This window comes from Plectropomus leopardus, chromosome 20 (assembly GCF_026936395.1).
Source record: "Plectropomus leopardus strain MGB_pleo_1.0 chromosome 20, ASM2693639v1, whole genome shotgun sequence".
Taxonomy (NCBI): Eukaryota; Metazoa; Chordata; class Actinopteri; order Perciformes; family Serranidae; genus Plectropomus; species Plectropomus leopardus.
In genome coordinates this window covers 18,284,817-18,310,721 of record NC_142195.1, presented here as the reverse complement: position 1 = coordinate 18,310,721, position 25,905 = coordinate 18,284,817, and the positions used below count along the sequence as shown (strand labels likewise).

The 25,905-nt window shown below is 39.4% G+C and overlaps 1 protein-coding gene across 4 annotated transcripts in view; it reads right to left on the bottom strand.

Annotated features, from left to right (window-relative positions):
- Window positions 1-25,905, bottom strand: part of rimbp2a (RIMS binding protein 2a) — an 89,652-nt gene that overhangs the window by 48,358 nt on the left and 15,389 nt on the right. The window contains exon 1 of one of the 4 annotated variants that reach the window (XM_088070993.1): window positions 16,306-16,590. The exons of the other annotated variants lie outside the window; for them this stretch is intronic. The gene's annotated coding sequence lies outside the window, so the exon portion shown is untranslated. Of the gene's footprint in view, window positions 1-16,305; window positions 16,591-25,905 lie in introns of those variants that run through there. 4 annotated transcript variants of the gene reach the window in all.

Below are 25,905 nucleotides of genomic sequence, written 5' to 3'. Positions count from 1 at the left end.
CCAATTTAAACCTGCAATATGCACAAATAAACAGAGAAATCTGTTTGGAATACATAAAAAAGATGATAATTAGGCCTTCTCTTAAGAAAAAAACAACAGGGGAATTAACAGCGCTGCGAGAAAATCTGTGCAGATCCTTGTCGAAGTGAAAAGTGTGGCGTGTGTGTATGTGTGAATGTGTGCGCGGTGGTGAAATTTGAGATCTATATGTGCGTGCGGAAAGAATGGACAGACTAGGGGGAGAGACCTCAACACCGCTAATGACTAATTCACTACGACAACTTCTTTCTTCCTTCCTCTTCTGTCTTTTCTCTCCATCTATCTCTGTCTTACACGCACGCACGCACGCACGCACGCACGCACGCACGCACGCACGCACGCACGCACGCACGCACGCACGCACACACACACACACACACACACACACACACACACACACACACACACACACACACACACACACACACACACACACACACACACACACACACACACACACACACACACACACACACACACACACACACACACACACACACACACACAGATGCATGCACTTTCCCTTCCATCACTGCCATGATTAGCATTCTCTCCCCAAAGCCACTAATTTAGCTGCCGGCCCTAAATCTGCGCGGCTCACTTTGGCCTCTCACTGAGCGTCTGAGGTCCCAGAATCCACTGTGCATCCATAAAAGCCACTCCTATGTATCAGTTTTAGTACCAGCCTGCATCAACACTATTAGTTTATATCATTTTCTTTTGGAGCTAATCGATAACTTCACAATAGCATTTTCCCCCACAGTTCAGAGAGAGAATATTTTACAGAAATAAATTAGGATTTTGGGAAATATGCATATTATATAAACCTTTTTTTGAGAGTTGATAAGATTGAAACCACTCCCATACCAGTAAATATACAGCTACAGCTTAGCTTGGCTTAGCTTAAGACCATAAACAGACAGAAACAGTGAAAGGACAGACTATGTAGTGGTCATCTAATGCTCAGCAGAAAAGCAAATATGCTTTCTAGATCAATAAATAGCACTAAAGGTTAAAGGAATAATATGTGTTTTTGAAGATGGGGTGCACTGCCACTTTAAGTTGCGTTTGAGAGCAAACCCAGGCAAAGAAAACAAAGCTCACGAGGAGATGCTGACACCTAAGCAAATGATAATTGGATTCTACTTAAATCAGTTGACAAAGCTGAACACAGCAGTTAGAATAGAAAAGCGGCAACACCAGCACCTGCTCATGAGCTTGACAAGTTTCCCACAAATCTATTAAAACTGTGAAACAAAGCTTTTACAGCTTTGGTTCTTCAAACATTTTAGAGCCACTTGAGTGTGTCATACTCGAGAGATGGGTGGAAAATCTCTATTATCTGCTTGGAACCAAAACTATATTGTGATCCAGCCGTGTTGAATGGTAAGGGGCCGAGCTGTGTGATCTATAACACAATTACATCATATTAGATTTAGGCAGTGCTTCTGGTTATTGTACGACCATGCATCACTGCAAACAAAAAGAAGCTGAAATGTAATGTTTCCATCATATGAACTGTTTTCTCTCTTTCACAACAGACCAGGAAGTTTGATTTGCCCAACAAGATGTCCATATATAAATGTTTATTTTGTTGCAGGTATTTCCCACTGGATTCTGATTACCTCATGACGACGACTTACTTGGATCTACCGACATGCACTCATACCGATTCAAACTGGGTTAAATATGTATGTGAAGAATTTAAAAATATATCCTTTCTTCATTAAAGCGCAAACCCAGCTTTGTTTAATCAAATTTACTTCGGGCGTCAAAGCATTTTCCAGCAGTAAAAGGCTTTAAATCTTGAACATGCTGTATTTTACAGTAATGTAAAGGCTTCAAATCTATTTAAGGAAGTGTTTGGAAATGTGGATGTGCCACTTAAGAATAAAACAGACATTTATGTGAATTAATTGCAACATTCAAATCTTGCCTCTTGCATACCAAGAGAAAATTACACGGACATAATCTTGAATTCGCTTAATTTAGAGATACAGGTTTTGGATCATATTAAATATTGAAAAGAACTGGTGCAGAGATTTCTACGATGGCTACTGCTAGTTCTAAATGGGATTTTTTTTTGTGGTTAGAGGATTGCTCCTGCTCTCCCTCTACTCCCAGGGGGATTGTCATTAATCAGATGTCACGGTGGAAACACTTTGTTCCACTTAACTGTGGGTGGAAAGACACCAACGACATCTGCTGTCTTCCGTGGGAGCGCCAGTAAAGCCAGAGACAAGCAGGGATGTACCATGTGTCCATCAAATTTAATAAGGGAAGATATGACCTTCATGTAAAATACATAGAAAAGAATATATAATCATTTCTGCAACATGCTGTGTTTTGCCGCATTTGATGACAGTTTTTTTTTTCCAACAACTTTCCATGTGAAAGTTAAACTGGCGTTCATGGCAAAAGTTTGGAAAATTAGATTTTGTGCTGAGTGGTTTAACAGCATGACCGCATACCAACAGCCGTGTGTGCATCTTTGTAAGAAATTATTCTGCATTTATGTGGTCAGAGAATGGGGAAATGGAGTCAGAGCCATGACTATTGTCCCACTACTAAAAGCTGCTGCAACATCAGCTATCTGTTCAGCACCGTCCAGTGTCTGGAGCAGTCAGGACCACGGACAGTTCCACAACCGAAGCCTGTTACACGACTGTAGATCTTGAAAAATGCTTTTTAAAAAAACTGAACTAAGGACTATAGAATCGTCCTTCATTGTCAGTAATTTCGCTGAATAAACAGCACTGGTGATTTTGCATGTTGTGTCACATTAAAGCCTGAAACATCAAAAGCTGGGGTGCATACATTTACATATAATTATATATTTTTAGTATATTTACATACATAATTTAGGAGTATGATTCATCTTCATTTTTCAAACTTAAAAAAAAACCTTTATAGCATCTGGCAACTTTAACTGAAACTTAGCTTTTGTGGTATTTGTGTCAATTTATTTAGATCTTTGTAAACAATTTTCCAAGAGTTATGCACTTCATAAAGAATAAATAGCATCAAAGCATTAAAAGGGAAAACAAAAGGTAAAGACCAAAAAGATGTAGGCTGAAGCTTATTAAAACTGCCTTTTTTACTTAGCATATTCTCTTGAGTAACTCATTTTCTGATACATTTAGTATTAGTAGTAAAGCTATACCATTGCAAACAGCAATATACTTAATTTTTTTTAAGCATGCTGTGTGATTCTTGACTGGTTTCTCAGCTTAAATGGGAAGCTATTGGTTTTGAAAATTTAAGGTAGACTGGAGTTTTTCACCGTCAAGCAATGTTTTTAGGAGTGGGTCCTCATTGTGTTGTGTCACACACATGCACAAGAACAAGTAATTGGGTGACACGATCCACAGCTATGCTATCAGTATCAAGATATTCTGCTGACCAGCAGATGGTGGCAGTAATGAGTATAAAAAGCATAGCAACAGGCCAGCAAACTTAGCACAGAAGAAGACTTCAAGCTGGCAAACACCGATGTTAAAGATTCAAAATATTCAAAAATCATCTATGTGATACAAGGAAAGAAAGGCATAAAGGTGTCTGTTAGACCCGAGCGGCACCCTCTGGGGCTAAAAAACTAAAGACAGTGTGGAAGTTGTAAAAACTGCAGTTCATCAAACGGCCACTCGAGGCTGACTCCAGAAACCAGTAAATCCCCACAGACACCAATGTAAAATACCTAACTAGAAATAACCATTTTTTATAGCCTGGTAAAAAAAAAAAAGCAAGACAACTGCACAGAGAGTGAATTTCTTTTTAAGAACTAGCTCGTTAAAATTTTATTAAGGCTCAAAGTTACGCATCATTAAGGGTATGGCGGATTCCAGTGACTGTGTGTGAGGCACACCACGGTCAGCTCCACCCGCTTGTCAAATATGGTCACTTTTGGCTCCTAAAAATTAAGACAGCAATGACCAAAATGCCAAACTCAAGGCTTCAGAACATGAGTTTGCAAACCAAGTCTATGGTTGGATGTCAAGGATACGCACAATGCATGTTGGTGAGAACAGTGCATCTGAATTTGCATAGACTATGCAGAGAATTTTTCGTGAAATAGATTTATATTACTGTTCAGTTACAAACACGGCTGACTCTAGGAATATGTTCAAAATGATTGCAGCTGTGGTACCATGTAGCTGTAGTATCACAAGTATATTTTCATAGTGATGGATCACCCACCCCAAAGCGTATTTCAAGACCCACACCACACTGAAATGAAAAGAAACCAATAACTGACTGGAGGGGAAAATCTATCTTACAAAGACATGCAGTTTGAAAATGGGTGGCAGTATTTTTTAAGCATAAAAAAATGCAAATAGGTGAAAACATATAAATCCACCAGTATGAAAATGTACTTAGATTTCAAACTAGTTAACCACAATATAACGTATAAAGAGGACACACCCTCAAGGTTGATGCTACCTTTAAATCTGTTGAGCATTGGCACTGTACATCCCCACTTAAGGAATTGGTTATGAAAATGGGGGACATATTGGAGATTTATTGTTTAGCATTAGTAAGGTCCTCACTGCAGTATAAAAGATGATATATAACACAGAGTTTGTCCTCTGAAGGGCTTAGAAGGTGTTTGCCTTTCTACAAGACAATGTGCGACTTCTATCCCACTTTAATCTCAGCCAAACATCCGCTCCTTTGGCAGACTGTTGCAAGTCTCAAGAGCATTTTGAGATCAATCGTTGTAATGCTGTTAACACTGTGCATTACTGCTGGTTTACAACATGTCTGTGACACCTGGGCAGCTACTTTGTAATAGCTGCACAATAGATTCACAAACAGTAACTTCAAATAACCTTCATGTGGTGCTCATGTGCACAGTTTTATTTGGAAAACCCATCTTTCGGGCTTGGACTGCTACCTTTTTTTCTCATCTCTGTGCTTACAATGAAGCGTGCAAGGTAACTGTTACCATCATCTCACCAGCAGATGATTAATCACCATATCATCAAAAAAGTTCTCCTTTCACTGTGTATCTACAGGCACTCTGTAAAACATGAATATACGTCTAATCTAGTGCAACCCAAAGGATGGGTCACAACACACAGTGGTGTGAAAATTAAAAAAAAAAAATAAAAAAGGAACAGTGTGAACTTTGATTAAAGTTTGAGTCACTTTAAGATTTGTTGTCATCATGTTTCTTTCCTCACTTAACCTCAGTAGACCCAACCTAACCTTACTTAAACTAACCTAACCTTACTTAAACTAACGTAACTTTACTTGCCTAAACCTAAAGACGCCAAACCACATATCTTTTCCTAAACCTAAACACAGTAACTTAACCTTAAGTACATAATGTTATTCCTGGAGTGTTAATCAATAGGATATAATATGAATTGTCGCATATACTTATCGTACCGGATTATCGTACAACTATTTGTTTGCAGATATGTCATGTATTTAGGTTTAGGCATCAAAAACACTTGGTTATTGTTAGGAAAACATCATATTTAGGCTTAAAATACTTGGTTTTGGGACACCTAGTAGCTCAACTGGTAGAGCGAAGCCCCATGCACTAAAGGCTGTGTTCTTGCTACAGTGGCAGCAGCTCTGACTATGACTTGTGGCACTTTGCTGCATGTCATCCGCTCTCTCTCCTCCTTTCACACTTTAGCAGTTCTATATATAAAGAAAAAATAAACTTGTTTTTGTGCTAATATTCTGGCAGGAAATACAGCGACGTCTCTGTAAAACAACCGTGTTTTATGGCCCTGTCCCCAGTAGAAAAGCAATGATGGTTTGCTTGTTTAGGAGCTAAAAACCCCTGGAAAAACAGCAATGGAACGCTGAAACACAACTCTGTATGTAGGTGAGTGGGAGGCATCACACCATCCAACATGCCCTCCACCTCCAGATGACAAAATCAGCTCATATTCTACATCACTTTGTAATCGCTGATATGAAACTTATAAATACATTCATGGTTTGCAGAAACATACGATGCCAACATTTTCTTCTGGTGAAGGGCTGTTTAATTTTTTGTATATGTGTACACATCCTGTCTTTGTGTGTGAACACACACGTATGTCACAACCACAAGACCTACGAGGCCATTTCGAATAAGTGTAAACTGTGGGAGCAGATGGCAGTGGGTAACATCGATATACTGAAGCTTGAGTTGGAGTGTGTGTGTGTGTGTGTGTGTGTGTGTGTGTGTGTGTCTGTGTGTGTGTGTGGTTGTGCGTGTGTGCATGCATGAATGAGTTGCATAACTAGCATCTCCAGGCATACATCAGCCGTAAGCTCTTGTGCAGTCAGAGTGTTCCAGACCTCTCATCTGAATCCTAAGGATTCAAAATCCCTAAAAATTATTCATGTGGCAGGAATTACCTCTCAAAATAAACACACATACACACACTATTTAGTTTAAACTGGAAATTCTCTGTATAATACCCTAATAATTTGAGGAAACCCCCTGTTGTTGGTGGATATGTAAATAAAGGTTTAAAAAAACGCCTGAATATGAAATATGTGACTCACTGCTGCAGATTTAATAATGTGGATCAACTGGAGCTTGAATGGAAACCCGGCCTACGCAGTCACAGATGTTTAATATTAACAATGTCTCAAGCCCAAAAGACTCCACATCAGGTCAATGTGGCAGCTAGATTTTATGCACATATAAAATCATCTTGCAAGGAAGGAATCCCTGTACAGCTTAGTGAAACCAAATACTCAAGAACTATGAGTATTCAAAGTCTCAAATCTGTGCACAAAGAGCCTTCTGGGATATGTACTTTAAAATTTTTCTCACCTCTTCTCTTGAGCAAAAATCAAACAGTTTTTTTATTTAAACACTCTGGTTTCTCTCCATCATGCCATGTGTGTTTTAGTGTGTGTGTGTGGATATGAGCTCCACTGCCTGCCTCTCACATAGACAATCCAGAGTTTTATGGAGGAGAGACGACAGGGGAGAGGCAGGGAGAGGCCGGCGCTACCGTCAGGAGAGATTAACTTCTCCTCCACGTGACACACATCCTCATTCACCTGACTCGTCGACCTCCTCTGTCCCTTCTCGTGTTACTCAACTGAGCTCTGTTTGGATTCTGTAATGTTTGTGCTTGTGTATGTGTTGTAAACACATATACAGTTCATACAGTGTTTGCTTTGGAGTCTCCGCAGATGCTCGGGGGAAGCATGTGAGGATGAAGTAACAAAGCAAAGCTGATTCTCACATGTCAAACAACTGAAAAGTTTTAGGCACACATCTGAGGCCAGTTACCAAATAGCTGTGATTTTCATTTTCTCAAGCAAGTGCCACTTTCACCAAATTTGCAACAAGCAAGCTCCAATTCAAGTTTCCCAATGAATGAGCCGTTTGTCATCAGTATATAAGCAGTGCTCACATAAATTTTAAAGTTTGCATTAGTATTTATGCTTTTATTAGATAACATGACTTCACATTAGGTTCTGGAAACTTGTTCTGGGCATTATTCACTGTTTTCTGACATTTTACAGACTAAACGATTCAGAATATTCATAAAAAATAAGGACAGAATGAACAACGCTCGAAATCACTGTTAGTTGCAGCCTTAAGGCGTCTATTAGACTGTGCAATAACAACAATCTAACAGGGTCACTGAATTTCACACTGCACAAGATGGATCTAATACTTTGACTGCACTCCGTGTCAGACTGTACAGTGTTAGTTTTGAGGCATGTCAGATTGTGCGGTGAATGCCTGGTGAATTGTAGCATAAAAAAAAAATACATTTTTTTTTTAAAAAAAGATGCAAGTTACTCAGTTATTTCCTTCAGTGCCATTTTCAGAGTTTGTGGAGCAGGCTGCAGGCATGAGAAAGAGGGCAACACAAAAAAACCCCAACTTTGCAATATTTTTAACAGTATCAATATTGTCAGTGTCATGTATTTTTGGTTGGTTTTTATGACATGGGTCGTAGCAGCTGTCACATTGTTGGATTTTGACCTGGCTCATACTTGGTCACTGAAGCTGTAAATTGCCAGATTGTGTATTGCAACACGATCCAAGAACAGCATTTTTGATTCATGTCAAAAACTTTCGCCGTGTTCAATCTCACACAGGCTCCACCCTCTACTGCACTCTATGGGGTATGCATAAGCCAACTGAATATTACATTAAAGTCAATCAGGATGTGCCAAACCAAACACTTGTGGAGCCCAGAATATAGAACACGTATGAGGGTCTCAGCAACCATTAATTTACCTACGATGTGACAATTTAATATATTGTCTTGTTTTTGTGTTTTGTGTGAACTCTGAGAAGAGTAACTGTTACTTTGGTAGCAAGTAAGGTGTATTCTGAATAAAGATAAAGCTAATTCTTCAGTTATGGGCGATTTGCCCTCTAACTTTTAGCCGATCAGGATCAGTAGAGCTCGGTCAATGCTGCAACAGGGCGTTCATTCATTGGGCTCCACCCACGACACTCAAAGTGAACAGTGGAGGGCGGAGCCTGTGAGGAATACAACAAAGGTTACTTAGGCCTTAAGTTTTACGTTTTGGCCATCACCATCTTAGTTTACAGGAGTCAGAAGTGACAATATTTGGGTGAGAGGCGGGATCTGACTTAGAAGCCAACAACTCTATCTGCTCAAAGTGGCCCGCCTTTAATTATGTGTAACTTTAAGCCTTAATAAAATGCAAATGGGTGAGCTATTTAAATAATTAACCTCGTGTACAGTTGTCATGAACGGGGAAATAGCTACAGAGCTAAAAACTGTATTTTGTACCAGGCTGTAAACATGTTTATTTCTGCTGTATAGTTAGGCATTTTAACACAGGGGTCCATGGGGACTGACTCACATCAGGAGCCAGCCTCAAGTGGCCATTCAAAGAACTGCAGTTTTTTGTATTCACCTCGATTTCAGCCGCAGAGGTTGCTCCTTGGTCCAAACTATTTAAATCCATTCTGAAAGTTGCCAGGGAGACAGACAGAGCCCATGTGAGCAAATAAACTACTATATGTACTGCTATATACTATATGTGATAAGTGAAGGTGCTCCAGCTGTACTGTAAATGGAAGGCCCTCCGGGGAACACTGGCGTCTCTCGAGACGTGTCCCATGGGGACTATTAGTGCATGGGAATGTGCATATTGAAGTGTGTGTGCACACAGTATGTACATACTGTGGGAGCAGTGAAAGAGAAATCGGGCTCCCATGACGTGGGCAGCAAAGCTTCCAGTCACATTGATGACATAACACATTTGATGTGAACAGGACCTATTGTTCCCTCGGGCCACGCAGAGAATATCAGAGCGCTGGAAAATAAGTTCGGAGGAAGATCAGTGTAATGCTAATGAGGAGCCCAAGAGCTGGTTAGGGATTACATGTGCTTCGATGGACCTTCATGCTCACATAATGCTTGGATGGAACTTCAAGCTCAGAATACACAAGTGCACACACACACACACACGCACGGACAAGCCAGCACATAAAATGCTCAGGCACAAGCAAATCCATAAAACTCTGGCACATACACAAAAGACACGCTGCAAGGGATGCACACACTTCACCACACACATTTCTATATACGTGCATACACAGACACACACACACACAATATCCGCAAACACATACTCACGTAACCCCAATCTGCGGCAAACATACTGCACAACGTGCTAAATAATTTACATCTGACCTCATTGCACAGTTGCTAAAATGTACAGTATGCTAGAAATACACTGGCAGAGCCTGAGTAGAGGTTTCCTTCCTTCTGGTTTCTATGGGGGTTCACAACCTAGATCTACATAAAGAAAAAAAAATGTGAGTATCACCAATTGTATGCACATATATCCCATTACAAAAGAGAGCAAACTAAAGTACCCCTGCAACTGGAAGCTATACAAACTTGCAATTTATACTCATCAGCAGATGCTACAAAATGCTGCAGACCATCTTCTAACAAAGACAAAGCGCTGTGGGAGAGGGTTGTGCTGGTGTTGGACTCTTTTCATTAGCAGTCAGTAGATTATGGAATTCATTATGATATTTCTGTGTTTATCTATTAGGCACTACACATTGGAGTCCCTGAGTACATTTCTTGATGGACTTAAAGTCTCTCAGGTCAGCTAATCAGTGTGACTTCTAGATGTTCCTCTCTGCTTTACATCAGGGGGGATGCAAGGGTCATTTGTATACAAATGTTGTTGGTTCCTTTATCCTGATCAGCGAGAATTTTTATTTGGTAAATTACTTAAAAAAGACAAAAAAAAACATTTTACCAATTATTTTGAGATTTGACAATGCATTGTCAAAAAATGATTAACAATATCCCTCTCCCAATGTCTCAGCATTTATAATACTCTGAAAGACTGATTTAAGACATTTTCATACCAATTAAGGCCTTTTTTTAAATTTAGTACTCTTTAAGACTTTTAATGAATCCTCGGGAATAGGTCACAATAGATGAATTTATATCTGCTATTATGTGTCTGCTTGAAACTCTGTTCAGGATCGAATTACACAAATATGGAGACTTCTATAATGGCTCCTGTAACGCTGTGATGCATGTGACCGAGTTGAAGGTCTCGAGTGAGCAGGACTCAGTGGCACAGTGCAATAGGTGACAGTTACAGGAGCACAGGTCCTGTCATGTCATCTGTACCTGAACAGGCTGCTCTATCTGACATTGTGTACTCCTCCCCCCTCCCTCCATCCAGTTGCCCTTGGTGTTCAGTCCACCAAAGGCTCCTGTCTTATGTTTAATCATTCAAGCCCTTCCAGACACAAAACACTGGGGGCTGGAAGAAACAGAATGGAAGGAGTTGAGTGAAGGAAAACATAGGAAAGACAGAGGCACAAGGCAGGTTCAATTTAGGTAAACAGGTAGTTATTTAGAGGAACAGAGAGCGAGAGAAAGGTGTGATCACCAGAGCCGAAGAGGAAGAAAGAAAAGGGGAAAGAGACAGAGAAGACAAACTAAAAAAAGTACAGGAGACAGTGGGAGACAATTAGTGCTGCGGATTTAACAGGCCTTTTATCAGCATGTGTCTTAGCTAAAGGGCTCCTCGAGCCTAGCAGGTGAAATTATGTAGCTATACAAAACCAAATAGGCCACAAAATTAAGTTTTTGAAAAGGCACTTTGGTCTGCAACACATGCCAGAACTTACAACATAATAAAAGTCGGTTTGAGGTCATATCGAGGCTTTTAGCGATGTCATCCAGAGGACTCTGTATGCTTGTCCTTAATTAATACTCTGTAAAGTGAAGATGGCAGATGAAGCAGACAGGAAAAATATCTAAAAATTAGGGCTGTCAACATTATCTTAAATGTGATGCAATTAAGGTCTATACAGAACACATTATATTTTTAAATCATGTTAATCACAGGTCAGCAATCCTTTTTGAAGAGGCTGTACCAGACTGGGTTTTACAGATAAAGTGATGATACCAATATCATTTGAAACTAAAAGACCAAAGAAATCCACCATATCAGGAAGGAGGCTAAATGACGCTCCAAATTTAGGCTAAATTTTGGCATCGGCATTTAGTCATTGCACAGGGGTCCCGTGACCTCTCAAGATATCGGATTGAAAACGGTTTCTATTGGTCCATTTGTTTTGGAAAGGAAGAGACAGCTGTGGATGATTCTGCTCCTGGTTAAAACCCTCTGGTTAAAACCTGGTTAAAAACATCTGGATCTGAAAGTCTGGTTGTCTGGATCTTAAGTTATCAGGGATCAGAGGTCCATCTGTGACACACCAAACATCATAGGAGAAACACTCATTTTTAACGTGTCACTGCTTTATTCAGTGTTTCTACTGGTTTTAATGACTCGTTCTGTTTGTTTTAGAGAGGAAGAAACCTCTGTAGATAATTTGGCTCCCAGTAAAAACCTTCTGAACGTCGAATGAGATGAGCACACATTAAGTTATCAGAAAAAAATAACTAGTGGCCCGTTTCCGCCATGTTGAACAGCAAAAATGAAATTATTATTCAGTGTTTTTACTGGTTTAAATAACCTTGTCTGATTGTTTTGGAAAGAGAGAGAGAGCTCTGTGGATAATTCAGCTCCTGGTAAAAACCTCCTGAGTAATGAACAAGACAAGTTTCAGCTAGTTATAATCTGCATTCTCACCTCTAGATGCCACTAAATCCCTCTAAATCTTACACACTGTTCCTTCAAATACCCATCTGCACCCATTCATTTCATGAACTGGGAAAAGGAGCACCACCTGCATGACGAGATAAATGAAGTGCTTCTCACATTTTTTCCTATCAAACTGTATTTGTATTTAGACTTCAATCAGACATCCATTTACTCCCCACACTCCCTCTTTCCCACATCTCACTTTCTCTCTTTGCCCCACCCTCCTCTCTTTGCCTTCCCCCCTCTGCAGTGCTTTGTGTCTTTCCTTTAATATAACTTCTGTGTATCTTGAAAAGCTGCCAGGAAATGTGCTGAGGAAATGTTCCTTTATTGTTTCCCTCTCTGCTTCCCCCGTTGGCTAAATGACATCAACGCTTATGTGCGTGTATGCTCGCAATCGATACAGCACTCACTCATATTCAGGAATGTGTTCGGAGCTACACAGCGTTGCATGTGCAAACACACACACATACACACAACGGGGGTGGGGGGGTGGGGGGGTGAGGGGAGGGGATGATGGGGTTGCTATAGAAACTGTTCTCTTTCAGGTATGGAGTGTCAGGATGATAAAAAGTAGTGATGAAGTATCACATCCAACGTATCTGATGCCCTTTAATTGTCTGAATGTACGACAGCAAACAAAAGCTGTCTCATTTGTTTGTTATTTAAACCTGCAGAACAGTGTGTGTGCAATAAATATACAATACACGTCACAAAGTCAACTATATGATGTGGATGTGTAGTACAGTAAGTGTAAGCATGCGTGCTCCGTAAATATTACAGAGACAATGTGTATGACAGCATGTAATCCAGAGTAAAGATGTGATTAATACACACAAAGGTGATGTGTAGCTCTTTGTCTCCTCGTGTTATAGTGCATGTGTGCATACAGTATGCATTTATTGATATGTGCTGCCACACCCCTACAAGGCCGCTTCTGCTGCGGGATTATTGCAGCGTCTGTATGTCCCGAGGAACATTTTGATTAGTCAAAGAGGGTGTCTTCTGGCTGCCAGACTCACTGATAATCTCAGGAGAGGAGCAAGGAAATCAGCCATGAGACTGAAAACACAAGTTTCATTTCCCCTATCTTCTTTCCTCCCCTCTCTCCTTCTCACCCTCTGGCATGCAACTGAACGTCAGCTGGCACAGCCGACCAGTCTGCCGCATGGAGATGAAGAAGAAGAGATGGGAGGGTGGTGCAAAAGAAGAGTGATAAGGGGAGGGTAAGATTTTCCCCTAAATTCTACTATCTGATTTTCATACCTTCATGTGGCACAAAAAGGAAAAGGAGAGACAAATGATGGTAAACGGAGAGAGAGTGAGAAACCGAAAGTTACAGCAAAATGCTGCAAAAAGAGACCAAGTCGTTCTCTCTCTCCTTTTTCTCCTTCAGTCTCTCACCCGCCCACGCAGCCATACATTCGAACATATGCATGGTGCAGGCATATGAACTATGTAGACTCTAACCTCCACACACGCTTGTTCTAAGATCGTATAGTAACACACCCACATCCAACAGAGAAAGCAACCGCTGAGCGACTGGCAATGTACGGAGAGCTTTGACTAACCTCAGCTCATCATGTTTAAGTTGTATATTCTTATGTGCACAAAAACTACTGCCTAACAGTCATTGGCAGTGTCGGGGAGGTTACTTTTCGAATCTAACTGGTTACAGATTATTCATTACCATGTCAAAATGTAACGAGTAATGTAACGTTTAAGTCATTCATCAAAGTAATGTCATTTTTTGCATTTGATTGCTTTTCTATGGCTTTCTGACAAATGTATAAACTGGGTAATAATATTAAAAAAAAGTTTTAAAAATATAAGTGCATAGGTGTCGCATTTGAATTCCTCAGACTTTTGACCCGCATCGTCCGGAAATATGCAAAAAGAAAACACTCCTGCATGGTGAAAAGCTGCAAAGCAACAGAATTACTGTTAAATTCTACATATCAGCTTTTGTACCTAAAAGAATGCATTTGGATTTAACACCTCTGTATTCAATAATATTTTGATTAACTGTAATTTTTAGTAACTGTAACAGATTGCAGTTACATTTATGCTGTAATTTAATAATGTAATTCTGTTACATGTAATTAGTTACTCCCCAACACTGACCGCTGACTATGAAAATCTTAGGCATCAGGCACCCTCTAACAATGCTCCTTAAATATCTTTAAAAAAAAAAAGATTATCACACAAGTACAAGCAAAATCTAAGAAGTCTAGGAGTCTAGGAGTCTAAGAAACAAAATATCGCAATAAGAATTAAAGGGCCAAAATACAAACAAATGAAATATAAATGAAGTAATATAATTTATGTGGACAAATGAATGAATATTTTACACATGCTCCGTGCACAAAATGTGAAAGGAAAAATACTGTATATACTGTGTATAACAGTTATACTTAACTGTCACCAAGACTTTAACATAGCCTTGCAGTTTTTTTTACTTGCTAACCATATCTTTTCAAACTTTTTCACCAAAATAATCACTCACTGAACTAATTAGTAAAGGTTTTAAAGCTCTGCATCTCTAAAAAGCTGGTTAACACTTCTGATTGGGTTGCAACAGTATGAGAGATTCACGGTATAATAACCGTCTCAGAAAATATCCCAGTGTAATAGTATTCCTAAACTGTTGTTATAATGGCCCTTAAATGAATGAAAATAATAGTGTTTTTTGGTTGAACAAATGCTTAATTATAACTGAAACATGAACCCATTTTGGTTGATGAAAGTATGTATAAAAAGCCTGACTGACTGCACATGCGCAGGTGGCATTCTCCTTCCTTTTTTCTTTTTTATATTTCCAATCCCGTGGATAAGCAAATTTACACAGTCTGATAACCGTCAATGTTTTTACCAGGGTTTACAGTTTATCTATACCGTGGCAAAACTACCTGGATGAAAAATATTCTATCACTTAGGGACTGATATATTTCACATTTACAGAATGAGCACCAATATTTTTTGGAACAAACGGACAAACACGGGCAGCAACATGGGAGGGAGAGGGACTCAAAAGGGATTCAAAAACCTTTCTACTGTAATGTGAAGCTGGTGTTTTCTTTATATAAATAAGGAAAACATGAGTGTATATTTTTTAGGTGAAAAAAAATCCTGATATTTAGCCCACAAAAACTGTGTTATATTGCTATAATATTGGAAACACCTTAATAAAATGCAACACATTACACAGCAGCACAAACTATAGTCTCCACATGGACCATGAAGTTGAACTAATATCTCTATGACAGTTTCAACAAAAAGCAGAACATGAAGGCAGGAATTAAAGGCTTGTTGTATTGACTGTATTCATTTTATCTACTGTAGGTATACCTAAATAAACAAATCATTGTAAAGAATATACCACCTTCCCCGTGCACACGGAGAGGGACTTTGCCTAAAGAGGATAAAAGAAAAAAACAGAGAACAAGTGTCAATCAGCCACGAGCGGGTTAATATTCATCACCAACACCTGGCAACCTCTCAGCAGGCAGGAACCAGGAAAAGCTCCGGTTACAGGAGCTGATAACGTCAAAGCACACACGCACACACACGCAAAATCAATTTGTTTGACAAAGCACCACACGTTTGTCTCTCTCCCAGTGTGTCTAAGTGCTCATGTGAGCATGTGTCTACATGTGCTGCTTTCCAAATCATAATGCATGTGCACATGGAAAGATTAGATCCGTCAGACCACAGTCAAAAGGCACCTTACGGAAAAATACGCACACACATTCTCACATGCACACACTAACCTTTCCAAGCCACAAACACACCGTCAGACCCATACACCGTAACCCCCGCCCCCACCCTTCAGCACACACCGCACACACCCACACATCTCCAAACAGGTGGCCCCTGATACAAGACACAGAGAAGCTGGCTTTTTCCTCATTAAGTCCCAAAATAGACAAAATGTTCAAATCCTGATCTCATCTCCACCTCTCTGTGGATGTCTGTCTCCTCCTGCAGCAGCTGCACAGACAGGTTCTCCCCAGCTGCTTGGCTATGCTAACCCTGTGCACTAAATATAGGACCAACAGAGCTAAATCAAACACAAACACACTCAGGCCAATGATGCGGAGACGGAGATATACAGCGTGCTGTAAAGAGGGAGCAGAGTGGTGATAAAGGATTGGTATTTACCGTGCGTGTTGGCTAGCACAGGAGCATCTTGACTGAGGTGTCGCTTACTCCTTCCTCCTCCTTGCTCTGATCTCCTCCCTTCTTCCCGGCTCTCTCTGGGTGGGGAATTGTCAAACGGCTGCAGCAGCATCAGCAGCAGCAGCAGCAGCAGCAGCATCAGTAGCAGCTCGGGGGCCTGCGTGTCTCTCTCTCTCTCTCTCTCTCTCCTCTCTTTCCTCCGCCCCCTCTCCACACACTCTCTCTTTCCTATTCTCCCTTTCCTCTCACTCTCTCCCCACCCCCGAAGACCCTCCTCCTTAACACCCTTCCTCCATCATTTTCTCCTTTTCTCTTACACGCTCTCTCCCTCTCTCCCTCTCTCTCTGGCTGTACGCGTGTGCAGCGAGCTGCGGAAATCCACTCTGTTGAATTAATCAGCCAGCTCCGCTGCTACAACCATCAGCTCCATCAGACGCTACTGTTAGGAGGAGAGGTATCGTTGGCAGCAGGAAACAGACATCTCGGAGTCCTGGATCTAGATAAGGATGGTTTATTGGAGAGCTGCCCTGTACATCCACAGTCTGGACCTTCCTGCCTGACTGCCAAATTGAGTGAAATGACAGCAGCCAGCATGATGCCGGCTGCTGCCGGTAGACCCTCCCTCCTCTCCTCTGCTCCCTGACTCAAGCCATGACACTAACTGAACAGGGTCTTGATTGCTGCTATTTTCTTTACTAACATACACATATCTTATAATGTTGTTGATGAATAAGGTATAGTATTTTAAGGCCTATCACTTGATTATTAAAGGAAGGCAAATTTGTGTAAAACAACTTGGTAAGAGATGTCCCACAAAGTGCAAGAAATTAGTGAAAGGTGATGAAGAAAATGACCTTAAGTGAGTCTTTAAAAGGGGAGAAGAATTATCAGAAAATTATTATAAACTAGGACAAAATGTCCAGAAAAAAATATATTTATAATCATTGTAATTGTATATCAATTTTTCAATTATGTTAAAGGAAAAAAAACGAAAAAACATATATTTTTTTATTTTTACTTTTTTGTTTTTTAACTTTTCTTTTTTTTTTCTTGGTCGACCAAAATCCATGCGATCTACAAGGCGTTACTTTCAATGTGGCAGATGACATTGCAAAAAGACTCATCATTGCTTGGCATCACTGTTTATGTTTTCATAAAGCATCCTGAGGGAATTCTAAATGTCTATTTCATTTCATGGCAACCCACCCAATCATTATTGAAATATTTCACTCAAAGCCAAAAATGTAAATGTCAAAAAATAGAGTGATTTATACTGGGAACTGTTTTTGTACTTTTAGTATACATAAGGTGCCAGAGTGCATAAATGGCATCAAAACAGAGGTTGTTGACCAAAAAAGGTGCCAATGCAGGATCCCCTGACAGAGGTCCTACATAAGCCCTAATGTCCTAAAATAACTGAAATGTCCTAAAATCCTATACTTGTCCTGAAATCTTAGAAATGTCCTAAAATCCAAGAAATGTTCTGAAACACTGGAAATGTCCCAATTCCTATAAATGTCCTAAATCCTAGAAAGATCCTTATATCTGAGAAACATCCTTAAGTCCTAGAAAAGTCCTGAAATCCCATAAATGTCTTAAAATCCTACAAATGTGTAAGAATCCTAGAAACGTGTATCGGGCTGCTGAGACTGGCCCCTGGTCTCCTGTCATTTTATAAAAGTGGCCCCCAAGCAAAGCAAGTTGAATATCCCTGCAATAATGGCTTCCTTATGGAGAACAATCCAAATATTTTACAGCCAGCCTCTAAATACAATCATCATTTCTGTAATTTTACTCCACACTGATAGTCTTATAGAACTCCCACAGAGACGCTCAAATTATATTGGGCTGCTTTAATATAAAGTTTTTTGAAAACACTACCCTAACTAAAATTCTACGTGCATAAATTGGAGGGGGCTCAATTTTATCCCCATGCGACCAATTATTTCATTTTCAGTCTGTTCCAACTCTAATCCTCACAGTTTCACAGCTTTTAGCCTTTAACTACAACACACAACACATTTGCGATCACACTGCCTACACTTCCTTGTCACAATGCGTAATTATATCATATTGACATCAGCTTATGTGTGGGGGCTCATGCGTGTCCCTGCATGTGTGAGTGTGAGTGTGGGTATACCACAGTTAGCCCCTAAAATGATTTAATCCGGTTAAGGGGATTTTCAATTAATCCAGGAGGGCCCTACATTTTTTGACAGGGTCGTATTTTTAGCACATTTTCCTTCTGATGCAACAGAATTTATTTTTCCTCTGCGGTTTTAAAAGCTAATGTGATTCAGTGCTCTCACAAGATGGACGGCAAATTTGTTTCGCACACTTGCGTCAGTGTGTGCCCTGAAATCGAGCCAGTGCTGGACATTTATGTAACTGTGTGTCTCTGTGAACATTATTCACAGATTTGTTTTATTTCTGTTTCTTTAGCCAGCTCAAACTCAAAGAGGGATGAAAGCAGCCTAAGAAGCAGCACTGTGAGGTACATTAATAAATGTGGTGTAACAGATCATATCTCACGATAAATCTATGCATATGCTATACTTTAAATTACTTAATATGGTCATGATCCGTAAATCCATTTAGTTGGAGTTAAATGTAAAGTGTGCAGATTTTGATACAACTGAAAACACTCAATTAACATTTGAAATCTGAGGAAATTGGCTTGATTTCTGTCAAAAACACAGGAAGAAGTTACAAGTTATGACTTTCAAGAAAATTATGTGAAATTCAGATAATATAGTTAACAATAATTGCAATATTAATATTATAAATACAGTTTTCTGGACATTTTCTATATTATTATTACTATTATTAATAATTTATTATTAGCAATTAATATTATTATTAACTTCTTATTGAACGGATGGATGGATAACAATAATGACAATATATTGATTTTATAAATATAGTTATCTGTACATTTTTACATATTTTTATATTATTATTAATCATCCACTATTAGAAGTTAATATCATTATTAACTAAAAACTTCTCGACCCCACCCTCTCTCCTTCTCTCTTTTAAAACTAATTTTCCATTTCATTTCCTTGTCACCTTTTCCTAAATTCTTGCAATTTGTGGGAAATCTCTTGCCAAGTTGCCCACTGCCTTTTTAAGCCATGTTTCCAAAAGAAATCAAACCAGTCTACTCAAGTTTAAAATGTTTAAATGTATGTGAAAGGCACCTGAATGCAGCACAAGAAATCTGATGTCATCACAGTTTTCAAAGGGTTAAACACAGTCTGAATCGGTAAGAAAAGTCAGAGCAGATCAGACTATAGAAGCTTCTCGAATATTTCCTAAGTCATAACAATCACAGGGAAAACTTAAATGTCACTGGTTTTATCATTTAAGTATTATCCCATCACTACCAGGAAGAAAGTATAACTCATTTCAAAATGTGTGCCTGGAATGAACTCTCAGAAAATATCTGAAATGTGATTATAGGCTGACATGGCCTTCCCTGATATACATCAGATCTACTTAAATTACTGCAGGCATGAAGCTGCACAGGCCACATCAGTGGCCTCTGTTAACCCATGCATGGTGACTGAGGAGGTTAAGACAGGAAGTAGGAGGGGGGAGAAGCCCGTTTTCACTGTGCAAACCATGGATTGGTTAGATTTGCACGTATCGTATCAAAGTTTCTAAGCACATGAGTTAACATAAGAAGGTAGAGGAAATGGTGATGGCTGAGAAGCCTGCCAAGCTGCAGACTACTGTTCAAGACCAACACACAACCAAGCATAATTTAGTGAGTCACCGCTTTTAGCCACCAAACGAGTCTTTTAGAAGTGGGTCGCTGCGTCGCTAGCGTAGATGGTGTATCAGAATTGTTCCTTTTTAATGACCGCACTTTCCTCCAGGATTGTGCCCAGAAAAAACCTGAGTAATTTTAAGCCAAAACATGCTCTTTTCCATATTATACCAGATGATTTTTGTGTCAAAATCCAACTACACATTAATCACAGTTTCAGATTGGGTCGTGGGGAAAGATGCTGAAGAACAGAGGAGATGTGAGGGGTAAAAAGGAATATAAGAATTATGAAAGAGACTCAGACAACATAAAAAAGTGAGGATCATGTGACAAACAAAGCTAGCACTACAACTAGCAAGCTGCTAACTGCTTGAGCTTTTAAATGTATGATGTTATCTAATAGACCACACTGACTGTGGGTGTGAGCGTTGTTGTTTTACCTTAGTATTTGATACATTTCTGTATGAACTGATTCAGGATCTAATATTTACAATGACACTGAGCTGTGCCCTTGTTAGGAATTGGACAATACACGTTATTGTGGATCACCAGTAAAAAAAAAAAAAAACACCAACAATAAGTTAATCCTGGTGAATTTCCATTATTGGGACAATTGCAAATATCATGTCCAGCAGCACTGAAAGAGACTTCTAGGCAACCAACAGTTAAAGAGACTTCGCAAAACCAGGCTGCATACACGCCAACCTCAAAAAACACAAAGATCTTAATCAAGCATCAGCATATTTCATATCAAAGGATATGGTTCCACTTGCAACTTTGAGCGGCTTTCCATTGTACTTTTTCTAGTAGAAGTTCGGAAAATCTCTACCTCCGAGTTGTCTGGCACACAGCATACCGCAGCATAAGAGAAAAAACCTTGAGCATGTTTTCCTCTTTTCTGTTCTTCTAAAGGTTAAAGCCCGCTGTGCTCTGCCTTTGCTCTCAGTAGTTTTACTTAAGTAACAAGACAAGGAATGGACTGGAAAATGGACTGGGAAAAGAGGATAATGCAGTTACATAGAGACAACTCGAGCCGTCTGAAAGAACACAGTCTGAGCTAAACTCAATTAAGAGAAGAATAGAAACTTCAGCCGAAACACACCCGTCTAATACTAGCTGTTAAAACGGCCCTGCAAGTCAAAACAATGAGAATTTTCTGAACATCCTGTGGGTGGTGGAATTATTTTTCCAGCTGATTTGTGTTACATTACACCAGACTATTATTAACCCCTGTTTGTCTGTGCGTCTTTGATTAGAGGGAGTTAAAATGGAGATTACTGGGTCAGCTGAGACAACATGGCTATTAGGGATTATTGATTAGACATTGCTCCTCTTCGCAGTGGGACAGCCCATGTCATCATGAGGACAATCATCTGAGGGCGCCAGCTGCTAGCAGTACACAATTGTTGCCATAGGGATGGTGTCCAGGGAGACAGCTGTGGCCTTTTAGCAGCAGTCGCCACACAGCACACAGAAGGTCATTCCTCACCCAAGGTAGCTTTCTCCGACTGTCTATCACAGATTGTTTCCAGGCAACCGCTCTAAAGCTTTTTGTTTGTGGAGATTTTTTTCTAGGAAGCAGTCCATCCTCCATCCTATTTCTTCTTGCCTTTTAGGTTGCAAAATAACAGATGGAAAGAGCACGCAGAGATATGAGAATCTAGCCAAAGCGTCCCATCAAGACCACTCCCAACAATACAACAAGAATTGATTACAACAGAACAACGCTGTGGACTTTAGGCAAGTACTGCAGCCGACAGCGTCATCGAGCATCCACCTATACAATAGGGGAATTAAGCGAAAAGCAGGAGTGGTGGGATGTAATTAAGTACAATTATTCAAGTACTGTAACAAAGTACAAATCTGAGGTACTTAAACATTACTTGAGTATTTTCTTTTCATGTAATTTTATACTTTTGCAGCACTGTATTTCTGAGGGAAATATTGTACTTTTTACTTCACTTCATTTATCTGAACAGTTAAGTTACTTTACAGATTGAAATATTTGCATAGAAAACACCAGTTTATAAAACATGATGTTTTGTTTTTAATCAAATTACCATATATATATATATATATATATATATATATATATATATATATGAGTTTTGTGGGTATTTTTTCATCTGCTTTTTTTTTTATATATTTTATGAGTTTTGATGTGTATTTTATTTTATTTTTAAATAATTTAGAGTTTTGATAGCAGTACATCAACTGCTTCCTGTCTTTTATATAGAAAATTTACATTTCTGTTTTCTGTTACAAAGCAAAGAAAAAAGGGATTACCTCATACACTAAATGAATACTGATGTTCATATCAAGGAATTCAGTACTCATGCCCATCTCAAGTAAAAAGAGGGCCCCAGTTTCATTATTTTTCATTGATCTGGGTGTGGTCACTCCTTCCCTAAAGATGCGGATCCATAGTCGCCCTTAGTCAAGGCCCTCTGTCGCCTTGCAATGAAATGGGCATGCAAGCTCTTTCACCACAATAGGGAAGCAATTTTTGGGAGGGAGCCAGCATCGACTGCCGAAAGACATGCAGATGTCCAGGCAACTGATACCACATTGGATTCGAACCAAATACTCAAGTACACTGTCTGTACTTGGATAAGAACCATATACACTCAACCAGAATGGAACCAAACTGTGAGGCACTGTGCACAAACTGGGATTTTATGATTTGGGTTAATCATGAAATGTGCAATTATTTTATTTAACCTGCAGTATCAGATTTTTTTTTGTCACTGGGGGGAGTGGAAACAAGCTGTGGACACAATGATGACACGTTACCACCTTTTAAATCGACACGGTGCGTGTGTTAGCAAACAGTCGCCTATTGACACATCCTTCAGATACGGAACAACATTATCATTCACTTTGTGTCGTGTTCCTGGCCACCTGGCGAACGTGAGTCTAACAGATTAAACGGCCCCTTTCACATAAAGGAGTCTTGGGATTCATTGTTTATATAAAAACACTGATCATAGCTGCTTTGATATTATGTAATTTCTAGTCTGAAGTTCTTACTTTTCTTCTTCATGTTTTCTACAGAGAAAAACATATGCCATCAGAACAATTTTAAAACATACATTTAGAAAAATGGCTAAATTTTATGCACCCACCCAACAACAGGGGTAGAAACGAGCTCATGCTGCTGTGACCAATAATGGGATTTGATACACAACAACTGATACATAGAATATTCTTGAAATTAAAGCTGTAGTTGATAACTTTTATGATCATTTCTTCTGTCATATTGAAATTTTCACTTTATTCACACAGTAGTGTTTGAGACAGATGATTTCTGAAAAAAAAAAACCATGTTCCTCTGTCTCCTTAGTGCTCCTGATGGCATTTGAAAGAATCTACTGCATCTGAATGAATCTCATTTTTTAAAATTTATTATTATTATCATCATTATTATTATTATTATTATTATTGTTTCATCCCTTATGGTACATATGATATTGCTGTCATGTGTGATTGGTATTTTCTGTCTGATCTAAAAACCTAAATAAAATACTGCTTTAAAAAAATAATGTCAATCACTGTTCATCAACTGCTGTTAAACTGTCAAACCAAGCAGCACAAATCAAATATGAATCAATTATTTATTAAATTATTATTATTTCTCACCTCAAATGTTTACAGAAACACATTTTAGTGTACTGTTTAGCTGTACAACGATAATATTTGTGACTGTGCCCAAACCAAACAAAGCAAACTCTCATTATGCAGCTCAACAGTACACTAATATATGTTTCTGAAAACCTCTGAGGTAAGACATGGACAACGCAGAATCTTGATTCATATTTGTTAGTATTTGGGTGTCGCCTAGTTTGACAGTTTGACCGAAGTTCACAAGCAGTGATTGCCATGACTGACGACTTTGGGTTTTCACAAATGCCAAAAGAAGCACAAGAAGGACGCAGAGGAAAATTATTTTTTTCACAGATTATCTTTCTCACATTCTACTGTCAGGATACAGAAACAGTTTAAGCAAATACAATGAAAAATATTTTGATAAAAGTTATCAACTGTGGCTTCATAGAGCCTTGAAGCAAATAATTTCAACCATAACTAATCAGCCATCTGGTTTGTGCAAGTGTGTGTTTGAGTGTGTGTGTGTGTGTGTGTGTGTGTGTGTGTGTGTGTGTGTGTGTGTTTTGTATCATCATATCTTTTTAATCTCTTATCTTCAATCTAATAAGTGTTTTGTTTGAATCTGCTACAAGGCATATTTCAACCATCACCCACTACATTTAGCCGAGCTGTGAACTCAATTATTATCAAGAGCTGTTTATAAACACAAATTTAATTTCCTTCAACTCACAGAAAAAAAATATCAAACAGAAAGAAAACTGATTCAGAATTAAAGTCAAAACTGATGGATGTGATATATCTTTTCTATTCTTTCAATACCCTCGCCAAGTATAAGCCCACAGTACAGTATATCTGCATGAGCAAACCCACTCTCATGACTGAGCTTCTCTGAGTCTAACTGATCCATAGCTGAGTCCGTCTCTGCATGAATGACCATGATGCAGTCTGTGATAGTGTAGCTGTCAGCAGTGACAGCAAAAAGACTGCCAGGCACCCAGCTGGACTACCTCCAACAGTATCTAGCCGTATATGAAAAACACATGCACACACACGCACACACACACATACATAATTATGTAACGTTATTGAGTTATGTTGCTGACGACTGCATGTTAGCTCTGGTGATAGACATGGTTCGTGCCAAGGATTTGGCTGTGAAGATGAAAAAAAAAATCTCCCACTGGGCAGGGCGCCATAAATTTCTTGCTGGTGGAACAGAAAGGTGTTAATATGTTCAGATGAGAGAGAAAATGCAAAAAAGTAAACTATGTGCTTTGTTGCAAGGGGTTTTCGGCTCATATAGCGAGAGAGGAGTGCTCAGTGGTTCTTGGGAAAGTTTTACACATAATGGTTCTGCCCTAAGAGGACCCGATTTGTACATAAACAGCTAGATGAATGCATAGTTATGTATATTATATATCATTTCTGCCAATAAATGCCTTTAAATCCTACACACTGGACTTCTGAAAAGCAGCAAGCAGCAGATAGCGGCTAACTTACAGAAGAACAGCAAAAGAAAATGTCTGCAAATTGAGAAGACAATGAGCTCCTCACCCTCAGGATGCTCAGGAAGCTGCCATAATGAAGGGTCTTTGTTGCTGCCTATCGTTGGATCCCTGGGTATAAAGTCAGCTCCACCCTCTCTTCCAGATATGGCCACTTCCAGCTCCAAAAATTCAAGATGATGTTGGCCAAGATGCCTAACTCAAGGTTTCAAAATGTGAATCCACAAACCAATGGGTGACATCATGGTGGCTCCATCCATTACTTTTATATGAGCTACACTATAAATTCAGGTGCTTCTATGCCACATCAATGAGAAAAAGGCGACGATGCTCTCAATCACAAACCAAATGAGTGGTGTGACAAAGCATTTTAGCCTGAGAGCTACACTGATCTGAAACATCATCAATAAACCGTTTGTAAATGCAGACTGTGGCGTGCGGGTTTCGCTCTATTTTACCGAAACTAATTTCAAGCCATTGAGGCTTATAAGTGAAGCAGCCATTATGTTATGTCAGTTCCTCTCTGCCAGTCTGTCCATGCTCCTGCAGATGGGCATGTTGCCAAGACAACGGCTCACACACCTTGCCATCTGAGACCACCTGGGGGGGGCCTCCTAAGGACTAAATACACAAATGCATGCACAAACATACAATGCAAACAAAAATACACACACATATAATCATGCTACACACTGAACC